The sequence below is a fragment of the Nerophis ophidion genome, linkage group LG05 (assembly GCF_033978795.1).
Source record: "Nerophis ophidion isolate RoL-2023_Sa linkage group LG05, RoL_Noph_v1.0, whole genome shotgun sequence".
In the NCBI taxonomy this organism is placed as follows: Eukaryota; Metazoa; Chordata; class Actinopteri; order Syngnathiformes; family Syngnathidae; genus Nerophis; species Nerophis ophidion.
Window position 1 is genome coordinate 21,387,662 of NC_084615.1, and position 12,500 is coordinate 21,400,161.

Here is a 12,500-nt window from a genome sequence, read left to right on the forward strand (position 1 = left end):
ATGAAAAGTAAACAAGCGCGTGCATATTCCATCTCCAGCAGCCGGTTTTAATCTGAGACGGCAAACATTGCGGGAGAGGCAGTATTTATAAATAAAAATGAGCTCCCTACACAGCCTTGATTATTACTACTTCAGTTTACACACACAGAGAAGCCTAATCGAACCACCACTGATGATTTAACGCCAACACTTCAAACACATTAACATCTCACCAGGAAACTGTTTTCTTCCTTTTTCGCTCTTTTTTTCCCCATCCGTCCTGATTTGTAAGCAAAGTCCAAAAAAAAAAAAAAAAAAGTATTTTCTTTTGATCGGTTTTCAATCCTTTCATGACAAAAATATAAAAGTCAAGCCTCCTTGGCTGGGAAACATCTGATAAGAAAAGACGTTTGACAAATACTCTCCAGTTACACCGCATATTGATGTTTTTTTTGGTCTTCTCCCGGGGCTAAAGTTGTTGTTTGTTCTCGTAATTTGATGAGGCTCAGAAAAGATAAAGATGATCGTTTTTTTTTTTTTTGCCAGATTTCCGGGAATTGTTACTGACGTCATCAGTCACACACACTGTGTGAATGTGTGTGTTGACATATTGTCATAAAATAATGGATATACAATCAATTATCATTATATTGACTATTAGGAGTATGCATAAGTTAAACTCCTACCTTGTTTACTTATGTGATGACCTATTTAAAGCTTTAAAATCCAACTGAATCAAGCAGCTAAGTCATTTTTTTGCATTTTTCCCATCATGCCTTGCAATGGATTAAATGAGTGTAATTTAGATGTTTTTATTGTGATAGGACCGTTTTTTTTAAATAATATCCACAAAGTTCAGTGAGCATGTTGTGTCATTGTGACCTTGAGTGTTGACTTTTTGTACCGTTTGATTAGTTTTTCCTGCACCATGACTAGGGAAGGTTGTTTGGATTGGGTCGTAGCAGTAAATGCTGTGCTGTAACGTCGAAAAAGTACACATTATGGTCACTGACCAGAGTTCCTCACACTGTACACAAGACGGTGACAATTAAACGGTTACTTATAGACATTGATTTAGTGCTGCCGTCTTTCGGGCCAAACTGAAGATGCCCGCGGGCTGCTTTGTTTGGACACCCCTGATCTAAAGCAGATGAAGCGACTGCATCATGCTCAGGTGAAAACAAAAAAGATTATTTGATAATTGTGTGTGACAATGTGTGTTTACTTTTTGTGCTGTTTGATTAGTTTTTCCTGCACTATGACTGGGGAAGGTTGTTTGGATTGGGTCATAGCAGTCAATGCTGTGCTTGTGACGTCAAGAAAGTACACATCATGGTCACTGACCAGAGTTTCTCACACTGTCCACAAGACAGTGACAATCAAACAGTTACTTATTGACATTAGACTAATGCCGTCGTCTTGAGGTCCAAACTGAAGATGCCGGCGGACCACATTGTTTGGACACAACCTGATCTACAGCAGATGAAACGACTGCATCATGGTCAGGCAAAAACAAAAAGATGGTGTGACAATCATGTGTGACAATGTGTGTTGACTTTTTGTGCTGTTTGATTAGTTTTTCCTGCACTATGACTAGGGAAGGTTGTTTGAAATGGGTCGTAGCAGTAGATGCTGCGCTTGCAGTGTCACGAAAGTACACATCATAGTCACTGGCCAGACTTTCTCACACTGTCCACAAGACGGTGACAATTAAACGGTTACTTATTGACATTAAACTGGTGCCGTCGTCTTGCGGGCCTAACTAAAGATAGCTGATGGCCGCATTGTTTGGACACCACCTGATCTCGAGCGGATGAAATGACTGCATCATGCTCAGGTAAAAACAAAAAGATTATTTGATAATCATGTGTGACAATGTGTGTTGACTTTTTGTGCCATTTGATTTATTTTTTTCTGCACCATGACTAGGGAAGGTTATTTGGATTGGGTCATAGCAGTAAATGCTGTGGTTGTGGTGTCAAAAAAATACACATCATGGTCACTGACCAGAGTTTCTCACACTCTCCACAAAATGGTGACAATTAAACTTGTTTTTATTGACAATAAAATTGTGCAGAGCAGACGTCTTGCGGGCCAAACTGAAGATGCAAGCGGGCCGCATTGTTTGGACACCACCTGATCTAAAGCAGATGAAACAACTGCATCATGCTCAGGTGAAAACAAAAAGATAATTTGATTATCTTGTGTGACAATGTGTGTTGACTTTTTGTGCCCTTTGATTAATTTTTTTCTGCACCATGACTAGGGAAGGTTGTTTGAAATGGGTCGTAGCAGTAGATGCTGCGCTTGCAGTGTCACGAAAGTACACATCATAGTCACTGGCCAGACTTTCTCACACTGTCCACAAGACGGTGACAATTAAACGGTTACTTATTGACATTAAACTGGTGCCGTCGTCTTGCGGGCCTAACTAAAGATAGCTGATGGCCGCATTGTTTGGACACCACCTGATCTCGAGCGGATGAAATGACTGCATCATGCTCGGGTAAAAACAAAAAGATTATTTGATAATCATGAGTGACAATGTGTGTTGACTTTTTGTGCCATTTGATTTATTTTTTTCTGCACCATGACTAGGGAAGGTTATTTGGATTGGGTCATAGCAGTAAATGCTGTGGTTGTGGTGTCAAGAAAGTACACATCATGGTCACTGACCAGAGTTTCTCACACTCTCCACAAAATGGTGACAATTAAACTTGTTTTTATTGACAATAAAATTGTGCAGAGCAGACGTCTCGCGGGCCAAACTGAAGATGCAAGCGGGCCGCATTGTTTGGACACCACCTGATCTAAAGCAGATGAAACAACTGCATCATGCTCAGGTGAAAACAAAAAGATAATTTGATTATCTTGTGTGACAATGTGTGTTGACTTTTTGTGCCCTTTGATTAATTTTTTTCTGCACCATGACTAGGGAAGGTTGTTTGGATTGGGTCGTAGCAGTAAATGCTCTGCTTGTCACGTCAAGAAAGTACACATCATGGTTACTGACCAGAGTTTCTCACACTGTCAACAAGATGGTGACGAGTAAACGGTTACTTATAGACATTAAACTTGTGCCGTCGTCTTGCGGGCCAAACTGAAAATGCCCTCAGACTGCATTGTTTGGACACAACCTGATTTGAAGTAGATGAAGCGACTGCATCATGCTCAAGTGAAAACAAAAAGATAATTTGATTATCTTGTGTGACAATGTGTGTTGACTTTTTGTGCCGTTTGATTTTTTTTTTCCTGCACCACTTGTCACAGACCAGAGTTTCTCACACAGTCCACAAAACGGTGACGATTAAACGGTTACTTATTGATATTAAAATGTTGTCATCGTCCTGCGGGCCAAACTGAAGATGCCGGCGGGCCGCATTGTTTGGACACCACCTGATCTAAAGCAGATGAAACGACTGCATCATACTCAGGAAAAAACAAAAAGATGGTGTGACAATCATGTGTGACAATGTGTGTTGACTTTTTGTGCTGTTTGATTAGTTTTTCCTGCACTATGACTAGGGAAGGTTGTTTGGATTGGGTCGTAGCAGTAGATGCTGTGCTTGTGACGTCAAGAAAGTACACATCATGTTCACTGACCAGAGTTTCTCACACTGTCCACAAGACAGTGACAATTAAACGGTTACTTATTGACAATAAAATTGTGCAGACGTCTTGCGGGCCAAACTGAAGATGCAAGCGGGCCGCATGGTTGTGACACAACCCGATCTAAAGCAGATGAAACAACTGAATCATGCTCAGGTGAAAACAAAAAGATGGTTTCATAATCATGTGTGACAATGAGTGTTTAGGTATTTTTTTCCTGCACCATGACTAGGGAAGGTTGTTTGGATTGGGTCGTAGCAGTAAATGCTGTGCTCATAACGTCAGGAAGTAACACAACATCATGGTCACTAACCAGAGTTCCTCACACTGTCCCAAGACGGTAACAATTAAACCTAATAAGAAAACTAGGCTAAGTTACTTATTGACATTTAGCTTCTGCCGTCATCTCGCGGGTCAAACTGAAGATTCCGGCGGGCCACTTTGATCTAAATCTAATTCTATTTGCAGATGAGACGACTGCATCATGCTCAGGTGAAAACAAAAAGATGTTTTGACGATCATGTGTGTAGACTTTGTGTGCCGTTTGATTTGTTTTCTTTGCACCATGACTAGGGAAGGTTGTTTGGATTGGGTCGTAGCAGTAAATGCTGTGATTGTAACGTCAATAAAAAATGCTCGGGTGAAAACAAAAAGATGGTTTGGTAATCATCCTGGATCCATGTATATATATATATATAACATATAAACCTCAGTCAAGAAGCTATTCTTAAAAAAAAAAGCCCGCGAGAAACCCATTCAGTGCTGGGCGCACAGATGTTTTAAGCCCAACTTCCAGTATCTACATGCAGCATACTCTCGTCATCCCCTAGACATTCCTGCCTACATTTAGTCAGCTATAGATACTGTATGGTGCCTCACTCCCACTGTTTGCCACCCATACAGTCCTCCTTTCCTGATAAAATGTAGTCTCGCTGGGATTAAAGGAGCAATGTAGTTCAAGGATTATCAAATGCCCTTGATCATGTGACTCGCATGCTTTCTTTTTTTTATCTGCAGCGCATAGTACTAAATATATTCTCTGTTTTTTTTTTCTTGCCTCGTGTCGCTAACCATCTGCACAATTTTGCTCTTGCTTTTTGGTTGTGGAAAAAGGTGAGAAGAGATCTTAAGAGTACAGAATGTGATAATGGGTGTATGAAGACCCTGTTGCTGGTTCGCTCAACAAAACTATACAACCATACAAGATGGTTCAGTTGCAGATTTGGAGTTGTGGATGTTTATTGGACCAATACACCAGTGCACAGTGTGCAAAACATATATAGAGTGCAAAAATTGGTAAAACTGAAAAGCAAATCGCCCAAAAAAACAGAAAAAAAAACAACAATATTCAGTCTAAGACTGCGCACCTGGAGAGGGGGTTCAAACTGAGGCCAAGGGGAAAAAACCCATAGCCATAGCACAACAAAAACATAAACATCTAAGAACACAAAGGACATTAAAGACATTAAAAGAGCAATCAATCAACGTTGATGTACATAGCCCTAAATCACAAGTGTCTCAAAGGGCTGCAAGAGCCACACCGGCATCATCGGTTCAGATCCCACATAAAGGCAAGGAAAAACTCACAACCCAGTGGGATGTCAATGCGAATGACTATGAAAAACCTTGGAGAGGGTGACTCCGCCCCACCCCCTCTAGGGGGAGACCGAATGCAGTGGAGGTGGGTCTAACATAATAGTGAGAGTCCAGTCCATGGTGGGGCCAGCAGGAGATCATCCCAAGCTCATGCAACCAGCCACTTCTACACACAGCTACAAAAGTAAAACAACAACCAAAAAAACCCAAAACATAGGAGCAGACCCAACAAAGCAACAGGGAGAGCCGATTCCATCCTCGGCTGCCCACCTACTCCTGGCCAGTGTCCAGTCCGCATGGATTAGTGAGGATTATTTGTACTATCCTCCAAAATCTCCACAACCACCCTGCTTACCTATTCCCACAACACAACAGTCTCCCTTAAAGAGTCCGAGCCCCTCCCACGGGAATACCACTGACAGGGGTAAATGATGAAAAAACAAACTTAACTTACATATCTAGATAATAATAAACAATATTTAATGCTAAACATCCATTTTTTCTACCGCTTATTCCCTTTGGGGTGACGGGGGGCGCGGGTGCCTATCTAAGCTACAATCGGGCGGAAGGCGGTCTTCACCCGGACAAGTCGCCACCTGATCGCAGGGCCAACACAGATTGACAGACAACATTCACATGATCCAATATATGTATATACAGTATATCCATTACATCTCAAATTAAACATAATATTTATCAACTCCGTATTAGAATAATTATGTTGAAGTTCTCACACAACCTTAGTATGCTTAAAGTCCTTTGCTATAGTTATTAGCTTTGTGCTCAAGTTAGACATTTCTATCTGTGCAAAGGCAAAAATTCTTGTCAGAGGGGTGGCCTCAGCTGCGGTTGATATCGTTGTTTTAGCCCGCTAACAGCCAAGGATTTCAAGGACCTCAACGCAGATAGGACGACAACACGCAGACGAAGCAGAGCCAAGGCGAAAATCACAAGGCCCCCCCAACACATAATGTCACGTATCGTGCGTCCTGGACCTGCTTTGCATAATATATGCAACCACTCGTTTTAGAGGTGGCCTCAGTGATGTTGACTGGGGAACTCCTGAATAAAGTTAAAGTACCAATGATTGTCACACACACACTAGGTGTGACGAAATTATTCTCTGCATTTGATCTTTCACCCTTGATCACCCCCTGGGAGGTGAAGGGAGCAGTGGGCAGCAGCCGTGCCGCGCCCGGGAATCATTTTTGGTGATTTAACCCCCAATTCCAACCCCTAATGCTGAGTGCCAAGCACTGCCAGTAGCATATGCTTGTCTCAAAGATTAAGCCATGCAAGTGCAAGTGCAAACGAGTTTGACAGTGTAAAATAGGTCCCATTTTTTATATAGTCTTTGGTATGACTCGGCCGGGATTTGAACTCATAACCTAACGATCTCAGGGCATTGCACTCTAACCACTAGACCAATGAGTAGGAGGACGTGAGAGCTGAACATTGGAGCGTAGGGCGAGACTGTAACTAAATGTGCAGCTCCATGCGTTCTCCTCATGAGCTAAATTGAACTCTGTCTCTGCATAATTCCTTGATTCTTGTCTGTTTAATAGATGTCATCAGTGTTTGAACCTGACACTCCATGAATAAATAATAAGTCCCCCTTAAGACCACTCGGTCTGGTCCACTACTGGTCACATGACCTACGAGTCTCTCGTGTGCGTGCTTGGGTCCGGCGGTGTGGTGTACGCCACTTAAAACGTTATCTTTCTGCAAGGCCACGACACCGACACTGCCTTTGTGCGCACCGTCACGGACACACAATGCTTATAAGAGGTACAGTACTGTAAATCCACAGACGGGGCTGGCATGTACAGTACAGCGGCATCCTTTATTGTTTACAGTCACGGTACCTTTTAGACCAGGGCTCCGCAACCCAAAACGTTGAAAGAGCCATATGGGATCAAAAATACAACAAATCGAATCTTTCTGGAGGGGCAAAACATTAAAATCCGTCTATAATGAAGGCCACACATGACGTAAGTGTCTATATTAGCTATAATAGCCTACTATCAAAATGTCGCAGGCTGACATAAATCTTCTGTGGACATTTATTTTTATTCTACACATTTTTGAAATATTAGAAACCAAATAAGAGGTTACTCAGAAGGTGAGCTAACTCCTGGAAATTACTGTGTCCAAGTTTAAAGAGTCTTCTTCTAATGGATTTATTACAATCTTTGCAAACTGGATAACGTTTGCTGTAGTCTGGAACAACATGGCGCACAAACAAGTATCAGAAGTGCAGCCAATATTACATACATATAATGTGTCATGAAACATGCAAATATAAATTAAATACACAAAGGACATAAGTAAAGGAAATTAAATGAGCGGTATAGCTCGGTTGGTAGAGTGGCCGTGCCAGCAACTTGAGGGTTGCAATTTCGATTCCCGCTTCCGCCATCCTAGTCACTGCCGTTGTGTCCTTGGGCAAGACACTTTACCCACCTGCTCCCAGTGCCACCCACACTGGTTTAAATGTAACTTAGATATTGGGTTTCACTGTGTAAAGTGCTTTGAGTCACTAGAGAAAAGTGCTATATAAATATAATTCACTTCAATAAACTTCACTAACTTCAATTCAAATATTCCTACAAACGAGGCATAATGATGCAATATGTACTGTACATATATCCATCCATCCATTTTCTACCGCTTGTCCCATTTGGGGTATCTGGGGGTGCTGGAGTGTATCTCAGCTGCATTCGGGCGGAAGGCGGAGTACACCCTGGACAAGTCGCCACCTCATCACAGGATATGTACATACACGCAAACCTGAATAGGATGTCAGCATCTATTAGCTTGCACTCAAATCTGCCTGATCAGCCCTCCAACAAGTAAACAACATTACGCACAGCATAAAACGTTTGATGGACAAAAATGAGACAAAGACGGAGTGGCATGACACACATCTTGCCGTGGCAGCGTCAGAGAAAGTCGTGCACGTAAGCAATATGTATATACATCCACCCATCCATTTTCTACCGCTTGTCCCTTTCGGGGCCTTGGGGGGTGCTGGAACCTATCTCAGCTGCATTCGGGCGGCAGGCGGCGTACACCCTGAACAAGTCGCCACCTCATCACAGGATATGTACATACAAGCAAACCTAAATAGCATGTCAGCATCTATTAGCTTGCATCTCAAATCTGCCTGATTAGCCTTCCAATAAGTTAATAGCATCACGCACAGCATAAAACGTTTGGTGGACAAAAATAGTACAAATAAGGAGTGGCATTAACACGTCTTGCCGTGGCTGCGTCGGAGAAAGTTGTGCACGTAAACAATGTGTATATACATCCACCCATCAATTTTCTACCACTTGTCCCTTTTGGGGTCGCGGGGTGGGCTGGAGTCTATTTCAGCTGCATTCGGGTGGAAGGCGGGGTACACCCTGGACAAGTCGCTACCCCATCACAGGATATGTACATACAGATAAACTAAATAGCATGTTAGCATCTAATAGCTTGCAGTCAAATCGGCCTGTTTAGCCCTCCAATAAGTTAATAGCATCACGCACAGCATAAAACGTTTGGTGGACCAAAATTAGACAAATAAGGAGTGTCGTGAAACACGTCGTGCCGTGGCAGCGTCTGAGAAAGTCGTGCACGTAAACAAACTGTTGAGTCACAGTCCACGCGACGGTGTGTTTGAGGACCACTGAAATTAGTAGGATTAAACGGCGCTCATGAACACAAACGTATTAAACATGGGCTTTCTAACAAAAAGGAAGGTTTGTGTCATGTTTGTCCTCCTACAGAAACCCTACTACAACCAGAAGTTTATTTTTCACACCATTATTTTTTTTACCATGCCCATGCCACAGTCCACGCGACTGTGTGTTCGAAGGCCGCTGAAATTAGTAGCACAAAACGGCGCTCGCCAAATACTCTCACCAGTCAAGCATAAACACAAACCTATCAAACATGGGCTTTCTAAATATTAAATTTGTGTCGTGTTTGTCCTCCAACAGAAATCATATTTCCAAGAAAAAAAATATTTTTCACCCCATTTTTTTTTCCCATTTCCATGCCACAGTCCACGCGACGGTGTGTTCAAGGGCCGCTGAAATTAGTACAATAAAACGGCGCTCATGAACATAAACCTATTAAACATGGGCTTTCTAACAAATAAGAAGTTTTGTGTCATGTTTGTCTTCCTATGGAAACCCTACTACGACATGAAACTTATTTTTAACCCCATTTTTTTGGGCCATTTCCATGCGACAGTCCACGCAACGGTGTGTTCAAGAGCCGCTGAAATTAGTAGGACAAAACGGCGCTCTACAAATACTCTCACCAGTCAAGCATAAACAAAAACATATTAAATGTGGGATTTTTAACAATTAGGTTTGTCTCGTTTGTCCTACTACAGAAATCATAATCCAACAAAAAAAATATTTTTCACCCCATTTTTTTTTTTTGTCCATTTCCATGCATTTTTGGAAAAGCTCCATGGAGCCACCAGGGCGCCGCGGTTTGCTGACCGTCCCCCCCCCCCCCCCCGTTTTGGACTGCTTTGATGGGGAAAGCCACTCGGGGTGATGTCAGTTAAGGAGCTATTTCGAATATTTCGGAAAATCGTGACGTTATGTTCAAGGTTCGCTGACAATAGTGGGACAAAACGGCGCTCGCCAAATATTCTCATCATCGAAGAATTAACACAAACCTGTTAAACTCGGGCTCTTTAACATTTTTGTTGAGTTTTACTTTATTTCAAAATATGTCAATCAAAAGGGGGTGTCACAATCATATTTTGTCAATATTCAGTGTTTTATCGCTCATAGAAAAAATACAATTTCTATTACGTTTTTGAAAGCGGTCTGTCATAACATTTTTAGCATTCAATCAGACATTATTGTAAGGCTTTGTGTTAGTGTTCCTAAAAATAGATATACCGGCCCCCAGACATTTTTTTCTCTAAATGTGGCCCCCGAGTCAAAATACAGTAGAGCAAAAAAGTATTTAGTCAGTCACCGATTGTGCAAGTTCTCCCACTTAAAATGATGACAGAGGTCTGTAATTTTCATCATAGGTACACTTCAAAATTAGAGACAGAATGTGACAAAAAAAATCCACGAATTCACATTGTAGGAATTTTAAATAATTTATTTGTAAATTAAGGTGGAAAATAAAGTATTTGGTCAACCATTCAAAGCTCTCACTGATGGAAGGAGGTTTTGGCTCAAAATCTCACGATACATGGCCCCATTCATTCTTCCCTTAACACGGATCAATCGTCCTGTCCTTTTAGCAGAAAAACAGCCCCAAAGCATGATGTTTCCACCCCCATGCTTCACAGTAGGTATGGTGTTCTTGGGAAGCGAATCAGTATTCTTCTTCCTCCAAACACGACGAGTTGAGTTTGTACCAAAAAGTCCTATGTTGGTTTCATTTGACCACATGACATTCTCCCAATCCTCTGCTCTTTCATCCATGTATCCACTTTGGTATAAACTAAACTCGTCATGTTTGGAAGAAGAATACTGAGTTGCATTCCAAGAACACCATACCTACTGTGAAGCATGGGGGTGTAGGACAGACCTGGGCAATTACAGTGGGGCAAATAAGAATTCAGTCAGCCACCGATTGTTTGATAATGCATTCGAAACTGACATCAATCTCTAAAGGATATCACCACATGGGCTCAGGAACAATTTAGAAAACCACTGTCACTAAATAAAGCTGGTGGCTACATCTGTTAGTTACAGTTAAAACTCTACTATGCAAAGCGAAAGCCATTTATCAACAACATCCAGAAACGCCGCCGGCTTCTCTGGGCCCGATATCATCTAGGATGGACTGATGCAAAGTGGAAGAGTGTTCTGGTGCGTCCACATTTCAAATTATTTTTGGAAATATTCGACATTCGTGTCATCCGGACCAAAAGGCAAGCGAAACATCCACACTGTTATCGACGCAAAGTTCAAAAGCCAGCGTCTGTGATGGTATGGGGGTGCATTAGTGCCCAAGGCATGGGTAGCTTACACATCTGTGAAGGCATCATTAATGCTGAGAGGTACATACACGTTTTGGAACCACAAGTGCCGTCTTTTTCATGGACGCCCCTGCTTATTTCAGCAAGACAATGCCAAGCCACATTCAGCAAGTTCTCCCATTTAAAATGATGAAAGAGGTCTGTAATTTTCATCATTAGGTACACTTCAACTGTGAGAGACAGAATGGGAAAAAAAAAAAAAAAAAACAGAAAACATACTTTTCACCCCATTTTTTTTTTTTTTTCCATTTCCATGCATTTTTGGAAAAGCTCCACGGAGCCACCAGGGCACAGAGGTTTACTGCCCCCCCGTTTTGGACTGTTTTGCTGGGGAAAACCACTCGGGGTGATGTCAGCCAAAATGCTATTTAGAATATTTGCCTTTGAAAAAAAAAAAATAATAAACTACCGATTCTGTCTATTACCCAACCTTCAATGGACCCCCCGCTGTTGTTCATTAGCAAACTCTAAGGCCCGGGGGCTATTTTGCGGTGGTTCAATCCCCGCTTTATTATTTAGCGACTTGCCTTGGACACGCAATCAAAGGGACATGCAATCGGCGCAAAACTTGTATCGCCTTTTTTTTTTCCACCATGCCCGGGACAGGAATCCTATAATTGTGAGCCAGGGGATCCGCGGCGCAACATTTAAACCGCACCTCTACTGCTCTTTATCCTCGGCGTAACATCGGCTCCTATTAATGTCATTGCCAGGATAAAAAAAAATGAGACGTATCAGAACAATTATTTTGCATTGGCTTCAAGCAAGAACCAGAATTTCAGTGTGAATTGCACCGGAACCTTGGATCCTTCTAATGCCTTCAAAAAAAAAAAAAAAAAAAGCCCATCAAAGATGATTGAATATCATTTTAATGGGGGAAAAAAAAAAAAAAAAAAAGGACGAGGCTTTCATACTGTCTACCTGCCATGTTATTGGATAGCCCGTGTCAGTCAAGCTAAAGAACACAGGCAAAGCACAGAGACAGGCTGACAAGACGTAAGCAGACTGCCTTCCATCTTCCTTCGCCGCCTGGCATGTTTATCTTGTCTTCCATGCGAGCTGAGAGCGGTGGCGTGCATATGCATACGCAAAAAAACAACAAAAAAAAAACAGTGCCTTTGGGATGGGAAAGCCGCGCATATAGCACGGGGCTCTTTGAAACTGCGCCAGGGCGGGTCTCATTTGCAAAGCAATTTTGACGACAAAAAGTAGACCGCTCCGCCACTTCAAACCCAAATCTGGCGATACCAGCTGGTTGTGGACGTGGAGTTTGCGGAGCGCGCTTGTGACGCACCCATGCAAGCGC

General features: G+C 42.2%; 1 protein-coding gene across 1 annotated transcript in view; it reads right to left on the reverse strand.

The window, feature by feature from the left end:
• pcdh11 (protocadherin 11) overlaps positions 1 to 12,500 on the reverse strand; it is a 591,758-nt gene that overhangs the window by 380,232 nt on the left and 199,026 nt on the right. The window lies entirely within an intron of this gene.